This window comes from Microcaecilia unicolor, chromosome 5, assembly GCF_901765095.1.
Source record: "Microcaecilia unicolor chromosome 5, aMicUni1.1, whole genome shotgun sequence".
NCBI classification, from domain to species: domain Eukaryota; kingdom Metazoa; phylum Chordata; class Amphibia; order Gymnophiona; family Siphonopidae; genus Microcaecilia; species Microcaecilia unicolor.
Genome location: NC_044035.1, coordinates 233,200,621 through 233,221,579, shown reverse-complemented (window position 1 = coordinate 233,221,579; position 20,959 = coordinate 233,200,621). Strand labels below are relative to the sequence as shown.

General features: G+C 45.3%; 1 protein-coding gene across 3 annotated transcripts in view; it reads right to left on the bottom strand.

Annotated features, from left to right (window-relative positions):
* Positions 1-20,959, bottom strand: part of CD58 (CD58 molecule) — a 246,053-nt gene that overhangs the window by 211,432 nt on the left and 13,662 nt on the right. The window lies entirely within an intron of this gene.

The window sequence follows — 20,959 nt, the reverse complement described above, 5'->3', positions numbered from 1 at the left end:
AGAACATTTAAATCACTGAGATAATGATATAGACAGCTAGTCTGTTTTATATGAACATGCTAGAAAATATTAATGAAACACTAAACTTACTTTTTGCACATTCTTACCTACACATTGTAAATAAGGACTTTCTTGCACAAACTGAAAGCCCATACACAACTCTTTTACATAAAACAGACACCTCCTTCAGTCTCATGAGCAGCACCATTTCTCATTAGCATCAATTTAGTCAAACCACAGTAGGGACACTTTAGACTCCCCCCCCCCCCCATCCCTCCCCCCACACACCCAGTGATCCCTTGACCCCTTGACATGCACTACATATTTCATGAGTGAGGTCTACTGCAAAATATCATTAACAGACTATTTACTGTCATTTGAATTAAGCAGAGAACAGATGTTCCTTTTTTCAGTTCAAATGACTATAGTAGTTCACATATATATATCAGTGCAACAAGCATTTTATTTCTTTTCTATTGCTGCATGTTACTAATATTTGTTAGCAATGAGTTTACTTTGGAAGAAAGAGAGAAATACATTCTTCTTCATCTTAGTCCCCAACAGACTCTATTCCTTCACTAACCATCACTGCTGCCAAAGAAGGAATTAGTGTGACTTTTTCTCCAGTAATGACCTCACTAAGCCTAGGCCACTATTGCCCTATACTGAGCCATCATCTACACCTTATCCTATTTACTCCCGTGAGCCATCCGTTGCACCCATTCATTATAAGCTAATCAAAGCATTTATTACACTGTCCTAATATCTTAATAATGATCATCACTGTGTTTGCTGTTAGCATAACAGACAAAAATACAAACCAGGTACAACGGTATGGATAGCTGTAAAACAGCATATGTCTTCAGTGCGTGTTTCCTAGGATCTTATGCTCTTGTCAAGGAATATAACATACTCACAGAAATCAAACAGAGATATACAATTCTGCAGTTCAGGAACAGCCTTTGTGCAAAATTGGTAGTGTTAAGAAAAAGTTTGAAAGATGAGGGAGATATTTGTATCAGTGTAGGAATTTCTATGCTCATTTACTCAAAATAGTGTAGCACCAGAGGAAAAATTAAACACTATGGGCCTGATATTCAACACTATTTAACTGGTCAGGAACGGATCCTGACTGGTTAAACAGTGCCCGGCCGGCTAAGCACAAATATTCAGTGCAAGATTGCTGGTTATCTCCGTTGAATATTAGCACTTAGCAGCCAAATGATAGCCGGCTATCTGTGAATATTCAAGCTCTGGTCAGCTAAATTTAGCAGGCAAATCACTCCGCATAAATAGCGGTCCTATATTTTCCCACTATTAACTTAACTGGCCAGCGCTAAATATTCACATAGCCAGTTAAGTTACAGCTGGTCAAAAAAACCCAGATATTCAATGCCAGTCACCGGAGATGGCCCGGTATTGAATATTTGGGGTCAGCGCCAGCTGCTAACTGTGCTGCCTGCCTCCGGCTGAATATCGGGGAGGTATCTGTTTTGTAGGACCTGGATACTGCTGCCATCTTTTTGGAAGTTCCTTTCAGCCTGGAAGCAGGTTAAAGTTAATTTGAATTGTTATTATACGTTCTCGTATATTTTTTACTTATGTTGTAAATATATATTGCTACTTCTTATTTCTATAAAGAGAAATTACTCACCTGTAGCAAATATTCTCCAAGAACAGCAGGATGCTAAATTCTGACTGATGGGTGACATTATCTGAAGGAGACCAGCCCAGGAATTCCACACCCCCCCCAAGCAATTTTTCTACAAGCCTTTGAAAGCATGCACACGTTTTCTTGTCCACTGTTGTTGCATGGGACCAGGTCAGTCTAATTCTACAGCTTATAGAAAACAACTCCAAGGGGTGCTTGGTGGAGCAAAAAAAATAAGCATCCAGCTGTCCTTAGAGAACACCTCTAAATGATTATTAAGAAAATTCAAAATGTGGCTGTACGTCCTATCTTTTTCCTTAAGTTCATATGAGGGTACCAAGAACAGCCACGGAAGACACTGCTGACACTCCTGGAACACAGAACACCCGTCGACAAGCAAAAGCTGTAGATGTCATCTATGAGCACCACCCACAGTACTACCTCCAAAGTGTCCGCCACAAAGCCCAAGATATGAATGCATAGTCAAGCCTGAGGACTCAGCGCCCTGAGCAGACTGCACATCCAAGTCTGAACCTAGATCCTCCAGTCCTGGTCAAGAAACAAATTGAACCAGCGCTATCTGGAATGGGACGAGGTGGCTCATTTGAAGGGTAACCACCCAGCTCAAGGATTCCAAGAAGACCCAGGAAGATAAACTCTCGGATCTCGTCTAGAGCGAGATGCACTCTGATGCTGTCCTTGCAGAGAATGCCGCAAAACTCCCAAACCTAGAAAAAGGTGAATGGAGCTATAGCCATGCCCACAGGCAAAGCCTGGAACTGAACATGAGGGCTCAGAACGGTCAAACAGAGAAACTGCAGATGAGGGGGCAAAAGAGGAAAGAAAAGAAGCGCTTCCTAAGGGAGAAGTGCAGGGAAAATTGTAGGCTAAATTGAAGTAGCTCTGAATATAGCTAGCTGTCCAATATAAAGAAAAAGCGCAAAAGTGCAATAAAAACCTTAGAGACACTGCAACAAATAGCTAGCTAGAGGTGCCACAGATATAGTGGAAGCTAGAGCTGGAATGCAATAGTTTGATCAGTGTCAGAGAGCAAATATAGAAGAGCAGAGTTGCTGTGGGAAACAACCACAGCTAACTTTTGGCACTGTAGCCTAGTGTAAACTACATAAGTACATAAGTAATGCCATATTGGGAAAAGACTAAAGGTCCATCGAGCCCAGCATCCTGTCCCCGACAGCGGCCAATCCAGGTCAAGGGCACCTGGCAAGCTACCCAAACGTACATTTTATACATGTTATTCCCGAAATTGTGGATTTTTCCCAAATCCATTTAGTAGCGGTCTATGGACTTGTCCTTTAGGAAACCATTCAACCCCTTTTTAAACTCTGCCAAGCTAACCGCCTTCACCATGTTCTCCGGCAACGAATTCCAGAGTTTAATTATGCATTGGGTGAATAAACATTTTCTCCTATTTGTTTTAAATTTACTACACTGTAGTTTCATCGCATGCCCCCTAGTCCTAGTATTTTTGGAAAGCATCAACAGACGCTTCACATCCACCTGTTCCACTCCACTCATTATTTTATATACCTCTGTCATGTCTCCCCTCAGCCATCTCTTCTCCAAGCTGAAAAGCCCTAGCCTCCTTAGTCTTTCTTCTTAGGGAAGTTGTCCCATCCCCACTATCATTTTAGTTGCCCTTCGCTGCACCTTTTCCAGTTCTACTATATCTTTCTTGAGATCCGGCGACCAGAATGGAACACAATACTCAAGGTACGGTCGCACCATGGAGCGATACAACAGCATTATAACATCCTCACACCTGTTTTCCATACCTTTCCTAATAATACCCAACATTCTATTCACTTTCCTAGCCGCAGCAACACACTGAGCAGAAGGTTTCAGTGTATTATCAATGACAACACCCAGATCCCTTTCTTGGTCCGTAACTCCTAACGTGGAACCTTGCATGACATAGCTATAATTCGGGTTCTTTTTTCCCACATGCATCACCTTGCACTTGTTCACATTAAATGTCATCTGCCATTTAGCCGCCCAGTCTCCCAGTCTCGTAAGGTCCTTCTGTAATTTTTCACAATCCTGTCGCGAGTTAACGACTTTGAATAACTTTCTGTCATCAGCAAATTTAATTACCTCGCAGGTTACTCCCATCTCTAAATCATTTATAAATATATTAAAAAGCAGCAGTCCTAGCACAGTCCCCTGAGGAACCCCACTAACTACCCTTCTCCATTATGAATACTGCCCATTTAACCCCACTCTCTGTTTCCTATCCTTCAACCAGTTTTTAATCCACAATAGGACATTTCCTCCTATCCCATGACCCTCCAATTTTCTCTGTAGCCTTTCATGAGGTACCTTATCAGACACCTTTTGAAAATCCAGATAAACAATATCAACTGGCTCCCCTTTGTCCACATGCTTGTTTACTCCTTCAAAGAATTGAAGTAAATTGGTCAGGCAAGATTTCCCCACACTAAAGCCATGCTGACTTGGTCTCAGTAATCCATGTCCTTGGATGTGCTCTGTAATTTTGTTTTTAATAATAGCCTCTACCATTTTCCCCGGCACCGACGTCAGATTCATCGGGGATGGGACAACTTCTCTATGAAGAAAGACTAAGGAGGCTAGGGCTTTTCAGCTTGGAGAAGAGATGGCTGAGGGGAGACATGATAGAGGTATATAAAATAATGAGTGGAGTGGAACAGGAGGAGTGGCCTAGTGGTGGTGGACTCTGGTCCTGGGGAACTGAGTTCGATTCCCACTTCAGGCACAGGCAGCTCCTTGTGACTCTGGGCAAGTCACTTAACCCTCCATTGCCCCAGGTACAAATAAGTACCTGTATATGTAAGCCACATTGAGCCTGCCATGAGTGGGAAAGCACAGGGTACAAATGTAACAAAAAATTTTAAAAAAAATTTCCCAGATCTCCTGGAATCTTTTTAAAAAATCAGCGTTACATTGGCCACTCTCCAGTCTTCCGGTACCACGCCCAATTTTAAGGATAAATTGCATATCACTAACAGTAGCTCCGCAAGCTCATTTTTCAGTTCTATCAGTACTCTAGGATGTATACCATCTGGTCCAGGAGATTTGCTACTCTCCAGTTTGCTGAACTGCCCCATTACGTCCTCCAGGTTTACTGTGAATTATGTAAGTTTCTCCGACTCGTTCGCTTGAAATACCATTTCCGACGCCGGTATCCCACCCAAATCTTCCTCGGTGAAGACTGAAGCAAAGAAGTCATTCAATCTCTCCACTACGTCTTTCTCATCCTTGACCGCCCCTTTTACCCCTCGGTCGTCCAGCGGCCCAACCGATTCTCTTGCCGGCTTTCTGTTTTTAATATACCAAAAAAAATTTTTACTATGTTTTTTTGCCTCTAATGCTATCTTTTTTTCGTAATCCCTCTTGGCCTTCTTTATCTGTGCCTTGCATTTGCTTTGACACTCCTTATGTTGCTTCTTGTTATTTTCAGACGGTTCTTTCTTCTATTTTCTGAAGGCGTTTCTTTTAGCCCTAATAGCTTCCTTCACCTCACTTTTCAACCACGCCAGCTGTCTTTTGGACTTCCGTCTTTCTTTTGTAATTCGCAGAATATGTCCCAACTATGGAAAGAACTGCTTGTCAAGGCAAGCAATATGAGAGAGGGAAGTAAAATAGTAAAATATGCCCTATAGAAAAGGAGCCGAGGGCCACAGCTTCTAATATAATGCACAAACCAGCCTTAGACCTGTAACCTTCAGGCTGAAAGCCAACCATCTTCCAGAAAAATTAAACTATTTTGCAGAACTACTGCACCTAGAGCAAATGCCCCATCTGAGAGTGGCGCATTTCCCTTCCCCCTACTCCCCCCCCCCCCCCACGTGGTCGGGCTGTGGGGAATCTGAGGGATCTGGACGGCCCTCATGGACGGATGATCCAGATGAGGGTACCTGCAGGCCACAGGATTTGGATGATTCTATAGCGGTACGCATTTTTCACCGCGATGAGCTGCCAGTGCTCATTTCTGACGCCTTACAGGCCCTTTCTATTGAAGATCCGGCCGAGGGCGAGGCCTCCTTGGTTAATCCTAGGATGGCTAGTACTAAGAAGCCTTCTCGGGCTTTTCTTATGCATCCAAGAGCTTATTTCAGCTCAATGGTCTGACCCTGATGGGCCTTTGAAGGTTGCCAGGGCTATGAGTCAGCTTTACCCACTGAGTGAGGATCACTTGGTCCTGTTTGGAATGCCTAAAGTGGATGCGTTGGTCACGGCGGTGACTAAAAAGACCACTCTCCCGGTAGGAGGGGTCGCTTTGAAAGATATGCAGGACCGGCGGCTAGAATCCGCACTGAAACAGTCCTTTGAAATCTCGGGCCTCTCATTAAGGGCGGCTATTTGAAGTTCCTATGCAGCCCGGGCCTGCCTTTCCAGTTTACAGCAGGCAGTTGATCAGCCCGTGGATGGTGCGGGGTCCCTCGGTGAGGTTGGCCCGCGTATGGAGTCTGCCCTGTCCTTTTTGGCTTATGCCCTTTATGACCTGGTCAGAGCTTCGGCTAAACAGATGTCTGTGGCGGTTTCAGCCCGCCGCCTTATTTGGCTGCGGCACTGGGCAGCTGACATGGCCTCGAAACAAAGGCTGGTGAGGTTACCCTTTCGGGGCCTTCTGCTATTTGGAGAGGAATTGGAAAAGATTGTTAAAGACTTAGGGGATTCTAACTCCCAGCAGTTGCCTGAGGATAGGCCGAGGCATTCTTCCAAAAGTCCTGTTTCTCCCTCCTCTTCCAGGCCACGTTTCCGTGAAGCTCGCAGGTATCACCCAGGGCGCTCTGCTGGGTTTTCTCAACATGCCCGTTTTCAGCAGAGGAACTCCTTTCGCGCGGACAAATGTTCCACGGCGGCCGGGCCTTGGCCAGGAGTTCAGGGGCATCCTCCACAATGATGGGACGCCGGTCCAGTCCTCGATTCCTGCAGTAGGAGGGCGTCTATCCCTATTCCTCAAGGAGTGGACCAAGATTTCTTTGGATCAGTGGGTGCTGGACCTGATCAGAGAAGGTTACCGATTGGAATTCGGTGCCCCGGTGAGAGACGCCTTTTTGGAGTCCCAATGCGGGACTGCCGTCAAACGGGCGGCAGTAAAGGAGACCTTGCAAGTCTTGCTGCACCTCGGAGCGTTGATTCCAGTGCCTCCCGCTAAACGCGGCTGCGGTCGCTACTCCATCTATTTCGTGGTGCCTCGGAAAGGCGGGTCTTTCAGACCAATCCTCGACTTACACAGAGTCAACGAGGCCCTAAGAGTGCAACACTTTCGCATGGAAACTCTGCGCTCCGTCATTGCGGCGGTACAGCCAGGAGAGCTTCATACGTCTATGGACCTCAAAGAAGCGTATTTGCACATTCCTATCTGGACCCCACATCAGCGGTTTCTCTGGTTTGCGGTTTTGGGCCAGTATTTTCAGTTTTGGGCCTTCCACAGCTCCCCGTATCTTTTCCAAGGTGATGGTGGTGGTAGCTGCTTTTCTCAGGCGAGAGGGTATCAGAGTTCACCCTTATCTCGGCGACTAGCTCATCAGAGCAGATTCGGCAGACGAAAGCCAACTTGCCACAACCAGAGTTGTTACAGTTCTCCAGACTCTGGGCTGGGTGGTCAATATACCCAAAAGTCACCTGACCTCCTCTCAGTCTCTCGGGTATTTGGGGGTTCGGTTCGACACGGTCTCGGGGTTCGTCTTTCTCCCCGACCACAGGCGATGCAAGCTTCCTGCGGATGCCTTGTCCTCAAGCTTGGGACTTTGTCTAGCTCCTGGGATCGATAACGACCACCAAGGACGTGGTTCCCTAGGCGAGAGCTCATATGAGGCCGCTGCAGATTGCTCTGCTCCAGCAATGGTCTCCGATTTCCCAGGAATATCAACGCAGGCTAACATGGCTCCCTGCAGCCCGGCACAGTTTGGATTAGTGGCTCTCCGACAGGATGTTGCGAAAGGGAACACCACTTGCGCTTCCTTCTTGGTGCCTGGTGATAACGGATGCCAGCCTTTCGGGCTGAGAAGCGCATTGCCAGGGAAGCTATGCTCAGGGTTAGTGGACACCCTTGGAAGCGGGTTGGTCCATCAATCGCTTGGAACTGAGAGCGATATTCCAGGCTCTTAAGGCCTTTCTCAAGACTCTGGAGGGGCTTCCTGTCCGTGTTCTGTCAGACAATATGACAGCGGTGGCCTACATCAATCGCCAGGGCAGCACTCAGAGCAGGGCACTGGCCGCGGAGGCCGCTCAGATTTGCCACTGGGCCGAGCTCCACTTGACTTTTCTGTCGGCAGCTCATATAGGTCAGAGCAACGTGCAGGCCGATTTCTTCAGCAGACATCAAATCAACCTGGCGGAATGGGAACTGGCAGAAGTGTTTCTTCAGATTTGTGCCAAATGGGGAAATCCTGGAGTAGATCTAATGGCGTCAAGTGCAAATGCCAAAGTCCCTCGCTTTTTCAGCAGAAGGAGAGATCCTCGCTTGGTGGGGTTGGATGCACTGGCTCAACCCTGGCCCTCGGGCCTCCTGTATGTGTTCCCTCCTTGACCCTTGATAGGGCGAGTCCTACTGTGGATTCAACAGCACCGGGGATTGGTGATTCTCATTGCTCCGGATTGGCCAAGGAGTCAGATGCTGGTGGAGGCTCCACTTCCTTTGCCTCTGGTACCGAACCTTTTGGTTCAGGGTCCGGTGACCTTGGCGGATCCCTGCCGATTTGGTCTTATGGCCTGGCTCTTGAGAGGGCGCAATTGAGAGACAAGGGCTACTCTAACAAGGTCATCTCCACTCTCTTGCAGGCCCGCAAGCGATCTACCTCTGCAGCTTATGCTTGGATCTGGCGCAAGTTTGAGGCGTGGTGTGTTTCAAATGCAATCACACCCACGCGGGCTACATTCTCACCAGTTCTGGACTTTTTGCAGGACAGCTTACAAAAAGGCCTGGCTTACAATTCCCTGTGAGTTCAAGTTACAGTGTTGGGATGCTTCCGAGGAAAAGTCTCTGGCTTGTCCCTTGCTGCTCATCCAGACATTGTCCAATTTCTCAGAGGGGTGCTTAGGCTCCATCCTCCTGTGCGGTCGCCGTGTCCGGCCTAGAACTTGGGGCTGGTGTTGAAGGCTCTTCAGCGTGCGCCTTTCGAGCCGCTTCAGCGAGCTTCTGAGAAGGATGTGACTTTCAAGACAGTCTTTTTGGTGGCCATGACATTGGCTAGACGCGTATCTGAGCTTCAGGCGCTTTCCTGTCGGGATCCCTTTCTACAGTTCTCAGAGTCTGGGGTTACGGTACATACAGTGCCTGCCTTCCTGCCTAAGGTGGTTTCAGCATTTCACCTGAACCAGCCCATTTTTCTACCCTCCTTTTCTAGGGAGGAGTTTCCGGATTCCTTTGGGCAATTGCATCTTTTGGATGTCCGCAGGGCTCTGTTGCAGTATCTACAGATGTCAAATGACTTCAGGACCTCTGATCACCTTTTTGTATTGTTGTCAAGTCCTCAACGCGGATCCACGGCGTCTAAGGCCACTATAGCACGCTGGCTCAGGGAAGTCATTTTTTCTGCATATCTGCTTTGAGGACGGTCTCCGCCTGAAGCATTTAAAGCACATTCCACGAGAGCGGTTTCCTCCTCGTGGGCTGAAACGGGTGTCCTTTCTCTGCAGGAGATCTGTTGTGCGGCTACGTGGGCTTCTCAGTTCTCGTGTGTACGGCATTACAGGCTGGATGTTGCAGCGAAGCAGGATGCACAATCTGAAGCGCAAGTACTTGCTCGCGGAGTCACCTGTTCCCACCCTACGTAGGGAGTGCTTTTGTACATCCCATCAGTTAATGGATTCATCTGCTGCTGATGACAAGGAAGGGAAAATTAGGTTCTTACATTAGTAATTTTCTTTCCTTTAGTCACAGCAGATGAATCCATGATCCCTCCCTGTCTGATTTTGTTTTGTTGTTTCAGATTTTGCAGATATGGTATCTCATCGGGAGAAGTTGAGGACCAGTTCTCAGAGTTTCTATATGCTGGTCTATTGCAGGAGGTTGAGTGTGTCCCTCCTTTGTTTGGTTATTGCTCCGGTTCTGGGGCATTTGTTTACTATGAGGAAAGTTTAAGTTATTTTGCCTTTCTTATTCACTCTGCTTTGGAAATTTCATATACTGAAGGCAGATGGGGTTAGCCGTCCAGAGTCACTATGGTTTTCAGTGTTCTCTATCTCCACCTGCTGGTAGGCGGATACAACCCATCAGTTAAAGGATTCATCTGCTGTGACTAAAGGAAAGAAAATTACCAAGGTAAGAACCTAATTTTCACATTTCCCACAAAAACTTGGAGTCAAAGGCACTAAGCCTAGAAACTCCCACCTGTAAAGGACCAAAAGGTGCAGAAAAAACAAGAAAACTTACTGCACCTGGAATTCCCAGGCAGTCTCCCATCCAAGTAGAAACCTGCCAGGCCCAACCCTGCTGAGCTTCCAAGATCTGAGCTAAGGCACACTCAGGGTGGTGTGCTCATAGGAAAAGCCTGTACTGCCAGTATAAAAAGAGTTTCACAAAGGAAGGAGGGAAACTTCCAAGCTGTTCAAGCAACTGCCCTCAGAAAAACTGAGGGGACAGAAAAGTCTGTAAATAAAAACACTGAATAGGCCCTTTCAGCAGCCCAACATACAAGGAGCCCTGCTCTGATGCTGTTCACTGTTTCTCACACTAAGAACAGCCTTAGCCAATGCAGGAACTCTTAAGAAAATCTAAACTCACCACAGACAGTGAGGCCTATGCTATCAATGTACCCACTTAGGCAAACATGGCTTTCCAGCTCAGGTGATTCTTGCTGCCTTTGTGCAGAAAGGGACTGCTCTGAAAAGACTCCCTCCGAATAGAGGAAGACAGGGGAGAAAAGGACCCTACTGCTGAGCTGGACAGAAAACATCCCCTCTTTGGGGCAGGGTCCATCAGAGAGACTGAGACAGGGAACAAGCCAGAAAACTCCAAAGGCTGAACTAAAAAGGAACTGTAAGTTCCCCTACCAGACTTCTGCAACATATATTTATTTATTGCATTTGTACCCCACATTATCCCACCTTTTTGCAGGCTCAATGTGGCTTACAGAGTGTTGTTATGATATAGTCATTACATGATCTTAAATACAGTCGATAATAGGCTGAAGTTAGGTGATTTAGATGCAAGGTGCTAGGTAGAGTATTGTGAAAGGTGTTTTTTGGTGCACCTGAGTAATTTGAGGAATGATTTATTAAGGATGACTTTTGTAGGCTTTGTTGAAGAGATGTGTCTTCAAAGATTTGTGAAAGCTGGTAAGATTGTCCATAGTTTTCAGGGCCAAGGGTAATGCGTTCCATATCTGTGTGCTTTTATATGCAAAAGCAGTAGCGTATGACTGTTTGTATTTAATTCCTTTACAGCTGGGGAACTTCAGATTGAGGAATTTGCGGGCCGATCTTTTGGCGTTTCTAGGCGGTAGATCTACTAGGTTTAACATATAGAGTGGGGCATCTGTGTGAATGATTTGTGGACGGTTGTGCAGATCTTGAACTCAATTCGTTCCTTGAGTGGTAGCCAATGTAGTTTCTCTCTTAGAGGTTTCACCCTTTCGTATTTAGTTTTTCCAAAGTTGAGTCTGGCTGCTGTGTTCTGGGCTGTTTGGAGTTTTTTTAATGGTCTGTTCTTTACAGCCTGCATACAAAGTGTCACAGTAGTCCAGATGACTTATCACTAATGACTGTACTAGGGTACGGAAGATGTTTCTTGGGAAAAAAGGTTTTATTCTTTTGAGTTTCCACATCGAGTGGAACATTTTTTTCGTTATATTCTTCACGTAGGTATTGAGTGTGAGGTATCGATCGATGGTGACTCCAAGAATTTTCAGATTTTCTGAGATAGGAGTGTGCAGTATGGTGTGGTTATGGTAGGGTAGTTGTTTGTGTTGTATTGGGAAGTGATAACTAGACATTGAGGTTTTTTTGCGTTCAGTTTTAACTGGAATGAGTCCGCCCAAGAGTGCATGATTTGGAGGCTCTGGTTGATCTAATTGGTTATTTCGTTTAGGTTATTTTTGAACGGGATGTGGATCGTGACATCATCTGCATATATGTATGGGTTAAGGCTCTGATTGGCTAGAAGTTTGGCTAGTGCTATTATCATAAGGTTGAAAATAGTTGGCGAGAGGGGGGATCCCTGAGGAACTCCACATTCCGGTATCCAAGGTGGTGATCTGTCATTATTCGTTGTTACTTGGTAGGATCTGGTGGCGAGGAATCCTTTGAACCATTTGAGAACTGGGCCTCCGATTCCGAAGTATTCTAACAGGTGTAGTAATATTCCATGATCCACCATGTCAAAAGCACTAGATATGTCGAATTGTAGTACGAGTATGTTCTTGCCGGTTGCAATTGTTTTTTTGAATGAATTCATTGCAGACACTAGTACAGTTTCAGTACTATGATTTGATCGAAATCCTGATTGGGACTCATGTAGAATTGAGTGTTTGGTTAGGTATTCTGTGAGTTGTTTCATCACTATTCCTTCCATCAGTTTTGTTATGAGTGGGATAGAAGCAACTGGTCGGTAATTGGTTAGGTCCATTGTGCTTTTCTTAGCATCTTTTGGCAGAGGAGTGAGAAGGATATTTCCCTTGTCCATGGGGAATAGACCATTTAGGAGTCTGTAATTTACTTGGTTTGCGAGGTCTTTTTTGAATTGTTCGGGGGCGGCTTTTAATAGGCTAGTAGGGCAGATGTCAAGTTTGCATTGAGATTTGGCTTATTTTCTGAGCCAGTGGTTGAGTTCGTCTACTGAAATCAAGTCAAAGTTGGTCCATGATCGATCGGCTGGATATTCCCCGGGTTTTGGGTCTAAGCATTCAAGAATGCTTGTGTACTCAGTGGTATTGCTTGGTATCATGCGTAGGAGCTTTATGATTTTTTCCTTGAAATAGTTCGCTAGGTTGGTTGCCGATGGGGTTTCTGTGCTATTCGAAGTGATCTGTGTGGTGTTTAGGAGATTGTTTATAAGTGAAAAGAGTTTATGCATATCCTTGTAATTTGGTCCTATTATAGTTCTGTAGTACATTCTTTTGGTTTGTCTGATTTTGTATTTTCTTTGTAACTGTTTCCACTCTTTGAGTGTGTGTTCGTCTTTTTTTTTTTTTTGCTCCAAGCTCTTTCTAGTCTTCTAACCTGTGTTTTTAGTTCTTTCAGTTCTTCGTTAAACCATGGGATTGAGCTTTTCCTATGTGAGGTTCTAGTTTGGAGTGGTGGTATCTTGTCTACAACTGTTCTGCATCTATTGTCCCATTCTTGTAGAAATTGGGGTGAATCTGTAGTTGTTATCCATTCGTCAGTGTACATTTGTTGCCAAAATGTTAGAGGGTCTATTTTGCCTCTTGTAGTATATGTTCTTTTTTCTTGTTTTTGTTGTGTCACTTTTGTTTTCCAGAGGAGGGAGGTGTTTGCCTTGTAGAGGTCTGACCACGATGTGGCTGTCCATTTTGTGTCTTTGATTGTGAGGTTCGCTTCCGATGAAAATTTGTAGGTTATGATATCTAATGTGTGTCCTTTCTTGTGGGTGGGTTGCGTGTTAGGCCAGTGGATCTCCCAGAGTTGAAGGAATTCCTTGCATTCGTGTACATTGTTTGTGTTGATATCTTCAAGATGAAGGTTGATGTCTCCTGCTATAAGAATATTTTGGGAGGTCAGACAGGTATTTGATATGAAGTCCATGAAGTGTATCTGAGCATCTTGCCATTTAGCCATAGGATTATGTTTAATTGATCATGCAGATTCTGACTGAGGCTATTTCGAGTTGGGGAAGGATAGATTCAGCTGTTGTTGTGACTGTGAATTGGGATTTATAAATTATAGCTATGCCTCCGCCTCTTTTTCCTTCTCTTGTCCAATGGGTAATTTTGTACCCTGGTAGGCAAAGCTCTAGGATAATTGGGTCTTTAGAGTCATGAATCCAAGTTTCATTGATGAGAAGGAAGTCAAGGTGATCTGCCATTATCCAGTCAGTTATCGTTGTGGTTTTTTTGATTATTGATCTAGCATTAGAGTACCCTATTTGTATTAATTGGTGTTGCTCCCTTGGGCAGGGCCGTGCCAACACGGTAAGCGAGGTAAGCATGGCAGGGGGGCGCTTCCCTCTGGGGGGCGCCGCCGCACCATGCTCACCTCACTCGCCCTCCCCCCAACAACCCTTTTCTTTTTTTTTCCTTTTTAAATGTACCTCTGTAGCGGTTCAGGCAGCGCAGCGTCAGTGAAGGAGGCGGCGCTCCCGACGTCGCTAGCCTTCCCTTCGCTGTGTTCCGCCTTCTTCTGATGTCATTTCCTTGACGTCAGAAGAAGGCGGAACACAGCGAAGGGAAGGCTAGCGACGTCGGAAGCGCCGCCTCCTTCACTGACGCTGCGCTGCCGGAACCGCTACGGAGGTACATTTAAAAAGAAAAAAAAAGAAAAGGGATGTTGGGGGGAGAGAAGAGGGCGGGCAGTTGAACAATGGGAGCGGGAGGGCAGGGGAGAGACGAGAGCATGGATGTGAAGGGGGAGGGGAGAAGAGGGCGGGCCAGGCCAGGCCAACTGGGACATGGGAGCGAGAGGAGAGAGAGGAGCATGGATGCGAGGGGGGGTCATGGAAGGGAGAGAGGGGAATTGCTGGATAGGGATTAATGGAGGGTGACAGAGGAGCATGGATGGGAGGGGCAGGGCTCAGGGAGAGAGGGGAATTGCTGGAAAAGGATGAATGGAGGGGGCAGGGGACAGAGGAGCATGGATGGGCATGGATTGGGAGGGCAGGGCTCAGGGACAGAGGGGAATTGCTGGAAAGGGATGAATGGAGGGGGCAGGGCTCAGGGAGAGAGGGGAATTGCTGGATAGGGATGAATGGAGGGGGCAGGAGACAGAGGAGCATGGATGGGCATGGATTGGGAGGGCAGGGCTCAGGGAGAGAGGGGAATTGCTGGATAGGGATGAATGGAGGGGGCAGGGGACAGAGGAGCATGGATGGGCATGGATTGGGAGGGCAGGGCTCAGGGAGAGAGGGGAATTGCTGGATAGGGATGAATGGAGGGGGCAGGGGACAGAGGAGCATGGATGGCCATGGATTGGGAGGGCAGGGCTCAGGGAGAGAGGGGAATTGCTGGAAAAGGATGAATGGAGGGGCAGGGGACAGAGGAGCATGGATGGGCATGGATTGGGAGGGCAGGGCTCAGGGAGAGAGGGGAATTGCTGGAAAAGGATGAATGGAGGGGGCAGGGGACAGAGGAGCATGGATGGGCATGGATTGGGAGGGCAAGGCTCAGGGAGAGAGGGGAATTGCTGGAAAAGGATGAATGGAGGGGGCAGGGGACAGAGGAGCATGGATGGGCATGGATTGGGAGGGCAGGGCTCAGGGAGAGAGGGGAATTGCTGGAAAAGGATGAATGGAGGGGGCAGGGGACAGAGGAGCATGGATGGGCATGGATTGGGAGGGCAGGGCTCAGGGAGAGAGGGGAATTGCTGGAAAAGGATGAATGGAGGGGCAGGGGACAGAGGAGCATGGATGGGAGGGCAGGGCTCAGGGAGAGAGGAGAAATTGCTGGACATAGAGGGGAGGGAAGAGAGATGAAGGAGATGAAATGAGGGAAAAGGAAGAGAGGAGAAAAACTGCACATGGATGAAGAAAATAGGCAGAAGCTGAGGACCAGAAATGAAGAAGAAGGGAGGAAAGGAAAGAAATAAATGGAAAGGAAGCCCTGGAAACGGAGTTAAGAGGACAGATAGCAGCAGAATCAGATACTGGGCCAGCATGATCAGAAAAAGAAAGTCACCAGACAACAAAGGTAGAAAAAAATCATTTTATTTTCATTTTAGTGTTTGGAATATGTCCACTTTGAGAATTTACATCTGCTATCTTATTTTGCAATGTATAGCAATTTGTTTCTAAGAATATTGCTGACAATTCCTGTCAGTGTGGCAAGTGGTGAGCGATCATTTTCACGGGGGGGGGGGGAGGGGGAGGGCCACCACCGCCGCCAACTGATAGTCTGCAAGGGGGCGCCAGAGACCCTAGGCACAGCCCTGCCCTTGGGTTCGGGTTTGTGGTGATTTTTATCAGTTGTCTGTTCTCTTGATGTGTGAGTTTGGTGTTTTCTTTTTTTTTATATCCCTTGTTGGTGTCTGTTGGTATTGGCATAAAGAGCAGCAGAATGAGCTTGGGGGGGGGGGGGGGGGTCAGAAATCCACTGCCCCAGAGAAGCCCCCAGTGGCTGACGTGCATCCTGAAAAAAACAAGGCACATCACAGGACTATCAGATTCCTTCTTGAAAACTTAGCCCTCTAGAACCCATTTTAGAACCCATCTGCCCGAGATGGGCATAAAAACTCCCCCAATCACGTAAAGGGCTACTGAGGCCAAGCTCTCTTAAGAAGAAAGGTTCAAATTAAGGGTCCCAGAGCAGAGGAGATCCTGCTCAGATTCAGAAGATATAGAAACAGCTTAAAGTAATTCTGTTCTTCCCTTGGATCTCCTTGCATAGTAGGGGCAGTTTGAGAAGAACTTGCGCCACTGCCTTAGCTACATGCAGTTTCTGACTCAACGGTGATTTTGGTAAAGGAAACCAAAGGCTGGAGAAAATAAAGGGGAATCTCCTGTACCAGCAGTCTCTAATGGAACACAAGGTCATTTAGGAAAAGCTGCCCCTCCCCCCTGCCCACATCAAGGCCGCAGGGCGGAAAAAGATCAGAGCTGATATCAGGAGAAAAGAGAGGGCCTCGCCAGCAAAAAGGTGCGCATTCCCGCCATTTTAGCGCAGGAAAAAGCTGCTCAAGGAAGGGAACTTCAGCACTTCCCTCCCCAGCGTTCAAACACGCCACCACACAGAGTCCCGCTGCAGAGCATCTGCTACCGCAGCGGGAACAGCTTTCAAATGCCAACGGCGCCCACATTAAAGCACAGTGCCCCCGCACCGAAAAGAGAAAGGCAGGGACTCACCGAACAGCAGGTGTCTCCAGAGGAGAAGCAGAGTCCCATAGACGCAGCAGCCTGCTGCCTAACCGGCACACAGACTGAAAGCATAGCACTAAGACAGGGAAACCCTGTACTGCCCAGTCCTGTCTTCAGTTGTTTTATTATTTTTTTTTAACACCGAATGAAGGCAAAGGAGCTCTCTTGTTTTTTTGTTTGGTGGTGGGGGGGGGGGGGTTGTTTTGTTTTTTAAACTGGTAAGGAAGGCTAGAGCTCTAAAGACTGGAAGGCAAGGGGGGAAATGATGAAGCAGGGACCTAGAAGATTGAATATGCCCCCAAAGTTGGCACCATCAGCCATTCACCCCTAAACTCAACTGGCCCATAGAACCCAGGAGTATCCCCAACAGACAAATCCAGAAGCTGTTGAAGCACTGTCCACCACCTGCAGGAGATAGAGATGTACTGAGGTGAAGGAGGAGCTGGCCTTCTGGTATCACTGCCTACAGCTTTGTAATCTCTATCTCCACCTGCTGGTAGATGGACACAACCCACCAGTTCTTGGATTCATCTGCTGCATACGCTAAGGAATACTAGAATGGTCCTTCCCTCTCAGTGTCCCGCCCTCCTCTGAATCAATTTCCTCTATCCACAAGGGCGGGACACTGAGAGGGAAGGGAAGGCTGGAGGTGAGCCGATTATGTAGTAGCTCATTTGCATACCGTTACAAACCCAACCAGCCAGCCGTCCAGGGACGCAGCTTGACAAATGATTATATAGAGGATTGGTTGCAAATGTCTTTAGAGAATGAGATTTTTCCTTCATATATGAGAAATATTATTACCCCTACTTTGAAGAATACAAAAGAATCAAGCCAACTAATAACGAATTATAAATCCACTGCCTCTATTCCTCTGATGCATAAGCATATGAAGGGAATAGTGGCGGTTCAACTTCATGAATATTTGGATTCTCACGATATTCTGTATCCATCTCAGTCGGACTTTAGGGCGAACTTTAGTATCGAGACTGCTACTGCCTTGCAGTTAATGTATTGGTGCTACAGTTCAACCCATCTAGAACGTTTGATTTGGTAGACCACAACATTCTTTTACATATTCTGGACAGAATAGGAATATCTGGCAATGTTCATAAATGGTTTTCAGGTTTTTTTAAAGATCGCTGTTATAGAGTAAGATTTGATGGTGACTGTTCTGAAAGTTGGTATAATCAATGTGGGGTTGCACAAAGTTTGTCGTTATCTCCTGTTCTTTTTAATGTTTACTTCCATTCGTTGGGATTTGTTTTGGAAAAGTTGGAAGTTTACCTTTTCAGCTATGCTAATATTACGATTATGATTCCCATCACTTTTTCAGTTATTTCGCATAAATAGAGCTATTGCAAAACATCTTAAAAGAAATAGAACATTGGATGCTAAAGCATAAGTTTACATTAAATTCTGACAAAACAAAATTTATATTAATTAGTTGTAACCCTGATATGGATGTAAAGAGTAATATGATAAATCAGACTCAGTATCAATTTTCATCTTCCATTAAGATTCTGGGGGTATGGTTGGATAATAAATTATCTTTAGAGAGACAACTTAATACTCTTACTCAAAGAACCTTCTTTTTGCTGAGTTATTTGCATCGAATTCAGAAATATTTTGATCAAAATAATTTTCAACTTGTTGTTCAGGCTTTGATTTTAAGTTTGCTTGATTATTGTAATATTGTTTATTTGGAAGCATCCAAACAGATGCAGGAGAAATGTCTCACTATATAGAATGTAGTATTAAGCCTGATTTTTTTCTTTAAAAAAGTTTGACAGTGTATCTTGTTATTATGTGAACCTCCACTGGCTCCCTGTGGAACCAGGATTCTATTTAAAATTTCTTGTTTTGTATATAAAATTATATATGGTCTATCTCCACTTTATTTGTTGAACCACCTTGTTTTTGCTAACAAGTTACCAGAACTTTTTACATTTCCTTCTTTCAAAAATATGAGAACTAGACTAATTGATACTCTTTTTTTCATATCAAGTAATTCGTGATGTTCATATCAAGTGATATCTTGATATTTGAAATCTCTTATAACCAATTCCGTAAACTGATCAAAACTTACCTATTTAGAAAATTTGTGCTAAAGAATGTTAAATAGAATATGTAGTTTAGGGATACTCTCTTTTTGCTACATTATCTTTTGCTATTCCTGGCTCCTTTGAGCAGGGACTGTCCTTCTTTGTTTTTTGTACAGCGCTGCGTAACCCTGGTAGCGCTCTAGAAATGTTAAATAGTAGTAGTAGTAAATGTCTAGTGTTCTTTATTGTGTGATCCACATTGAACAGAAAGGTATATGCAGGAATATAAATTTATTGTTAATGTTAATACCTATTTTCTTTACTCTTTCCCACTGACTGCTTCTTTGTCTCTAGCTATAAACTCTTGTCTTATCTATTTTCCATCTTTTCTGAATGTTTAAATATAAGAAGTCTATATCGACTTCATTTCCTGTTCTTTACCCATGATTTTACAATGATCTCTTCTTATCTACCATTCCGGAAACAACTGAAGGCCTATTTGTTTACAATTTTTCTCTATTTAGGCGTTTCTTTTATACTGCTTTTATATTTTTGTTATTTGCTACTTTTAACCTATACGTGGGAGTTGGCAGACTATTAGCATCATCACCATCTTACCCAATAGAGCCTGGAAATTCTTTAGAATCACCCAAGTAGTATCCAAGCCAGAATATATATATATATATATACATATATACTAGTAACGAAGGCCCGTTTCAAATCGCAATGAAACGGGCGCTAGCAAGGCTCCCCTCCGTCCCTTTGTGTCTCCGTGTGTCGCCGGTCCCCCTGCAGCCTCCGTGCGAATGTGCTGTGACCCTGGGCCTTTTGGCACGCTCCCCAGCGTCCGTGACCTTTCCGTTCCCCCCGATGTGTGTGTTGCCAGTGCACCCCCTTCCACCCCCACCGATGTCGTCGCTCCCCCTCTCCCCACTAACCTGCCGAAACAGATTTCTGTGTCATGTGAATGCCCCTGCAGTAGGAACCGATAGAGTAACGTGTGCTCCGCCCTCGATGTCATCGCTTTTTGACGCGAGGGCGGAGCAGAGGTACAGTGCAGTACAACGTTGGAGCTGAGAATGTGCTCCGCCCTCAACGTCATAACGTTTGACGCAAGGGCGGGGCCCACAGACTGTGATTTTGTGTGGCTTCAGAGCTTCGAACTTACGAACCTGGCTTCAGTGAAGTCAGTGCAAATAGAACGTTGAGGGTGAGTTTGAGATATATATATATATGTATATATATATTTATATATATATATAACATTGACCTCAGCTAATGAAAACTGAAACCAAAAGCCACAGTGCTTTTACAGTACTGACTTTGCACCACATTTGAAGTGACAACTGATATATCTCTACAGAGAGGATAATTCTTAAGAAATTTATCATCCCACATTTATAGACTTTACATCTGTTTCAAAAGCATTTGGAGCACTCTATTTACCATATAAACTATTGTGCAAGACCAGAACTGCACTGAACAAAGAAAAATGCAAAGAATAGCCACCCCCCCCCCCCCCCCCCCCCCCCGCAAGACTACCTTACAATCCCTGTGATCTAGTGGTCTGACAACCTTAGTCACTCTCCTGCATTCTTTCCATCTTCCCTCTACATCAGAACCAGTTGGGTTTTCAGGATATGCACTGAATAGATTTCCATTTTTATGGAAATCTCTCTCGTACATATTCAGTATAGAAATCCTTAAAATTTGACTGGCTCACAACTACTGAAGACAAAGTTTGAAACCCCACTCTACACTATGATCATCCTTAGCTTTTTCTGCTTTTCAATTGCATATTGGTTCAATCTTTAATCCTTTCTAGGATCGATTACTGTAGCAGTGTTTTTTCAGCTTGTACAAAAGCTTCATTGCATTGTCTATAGATAGCAAACTATAGGGTGGCTAGGTTGATTTATTCTCTAAATTGATTTGATTCAGTGACACCATATTTGTCTGATTTGCACTGACTGTTGGTGGAGTAGAGGGTGCATTTTAAACTTGGGACTCTTGTCTAGGATACTGCATGGTGAGGCCACTTGCTATCTTGTAAAAATGGTTAATATTTCCAATAGTTATAAGTCTGATCATTTAAGAGGACAATGTCTGCAGCATTTCCCATTAGTACGGAATGTCAGATTTAAGGGATTATTGTCTACCTCTATTTCTTATAAGGCACTATCGTTTTGGAACTCTTTACCATTAGAATTTCGGTTGATAGGAAATTACTTATATTTTAAGTCACTTAAGACTTTTTTTTTATTCCAGAAGTATTTCAATGTATATAAACCG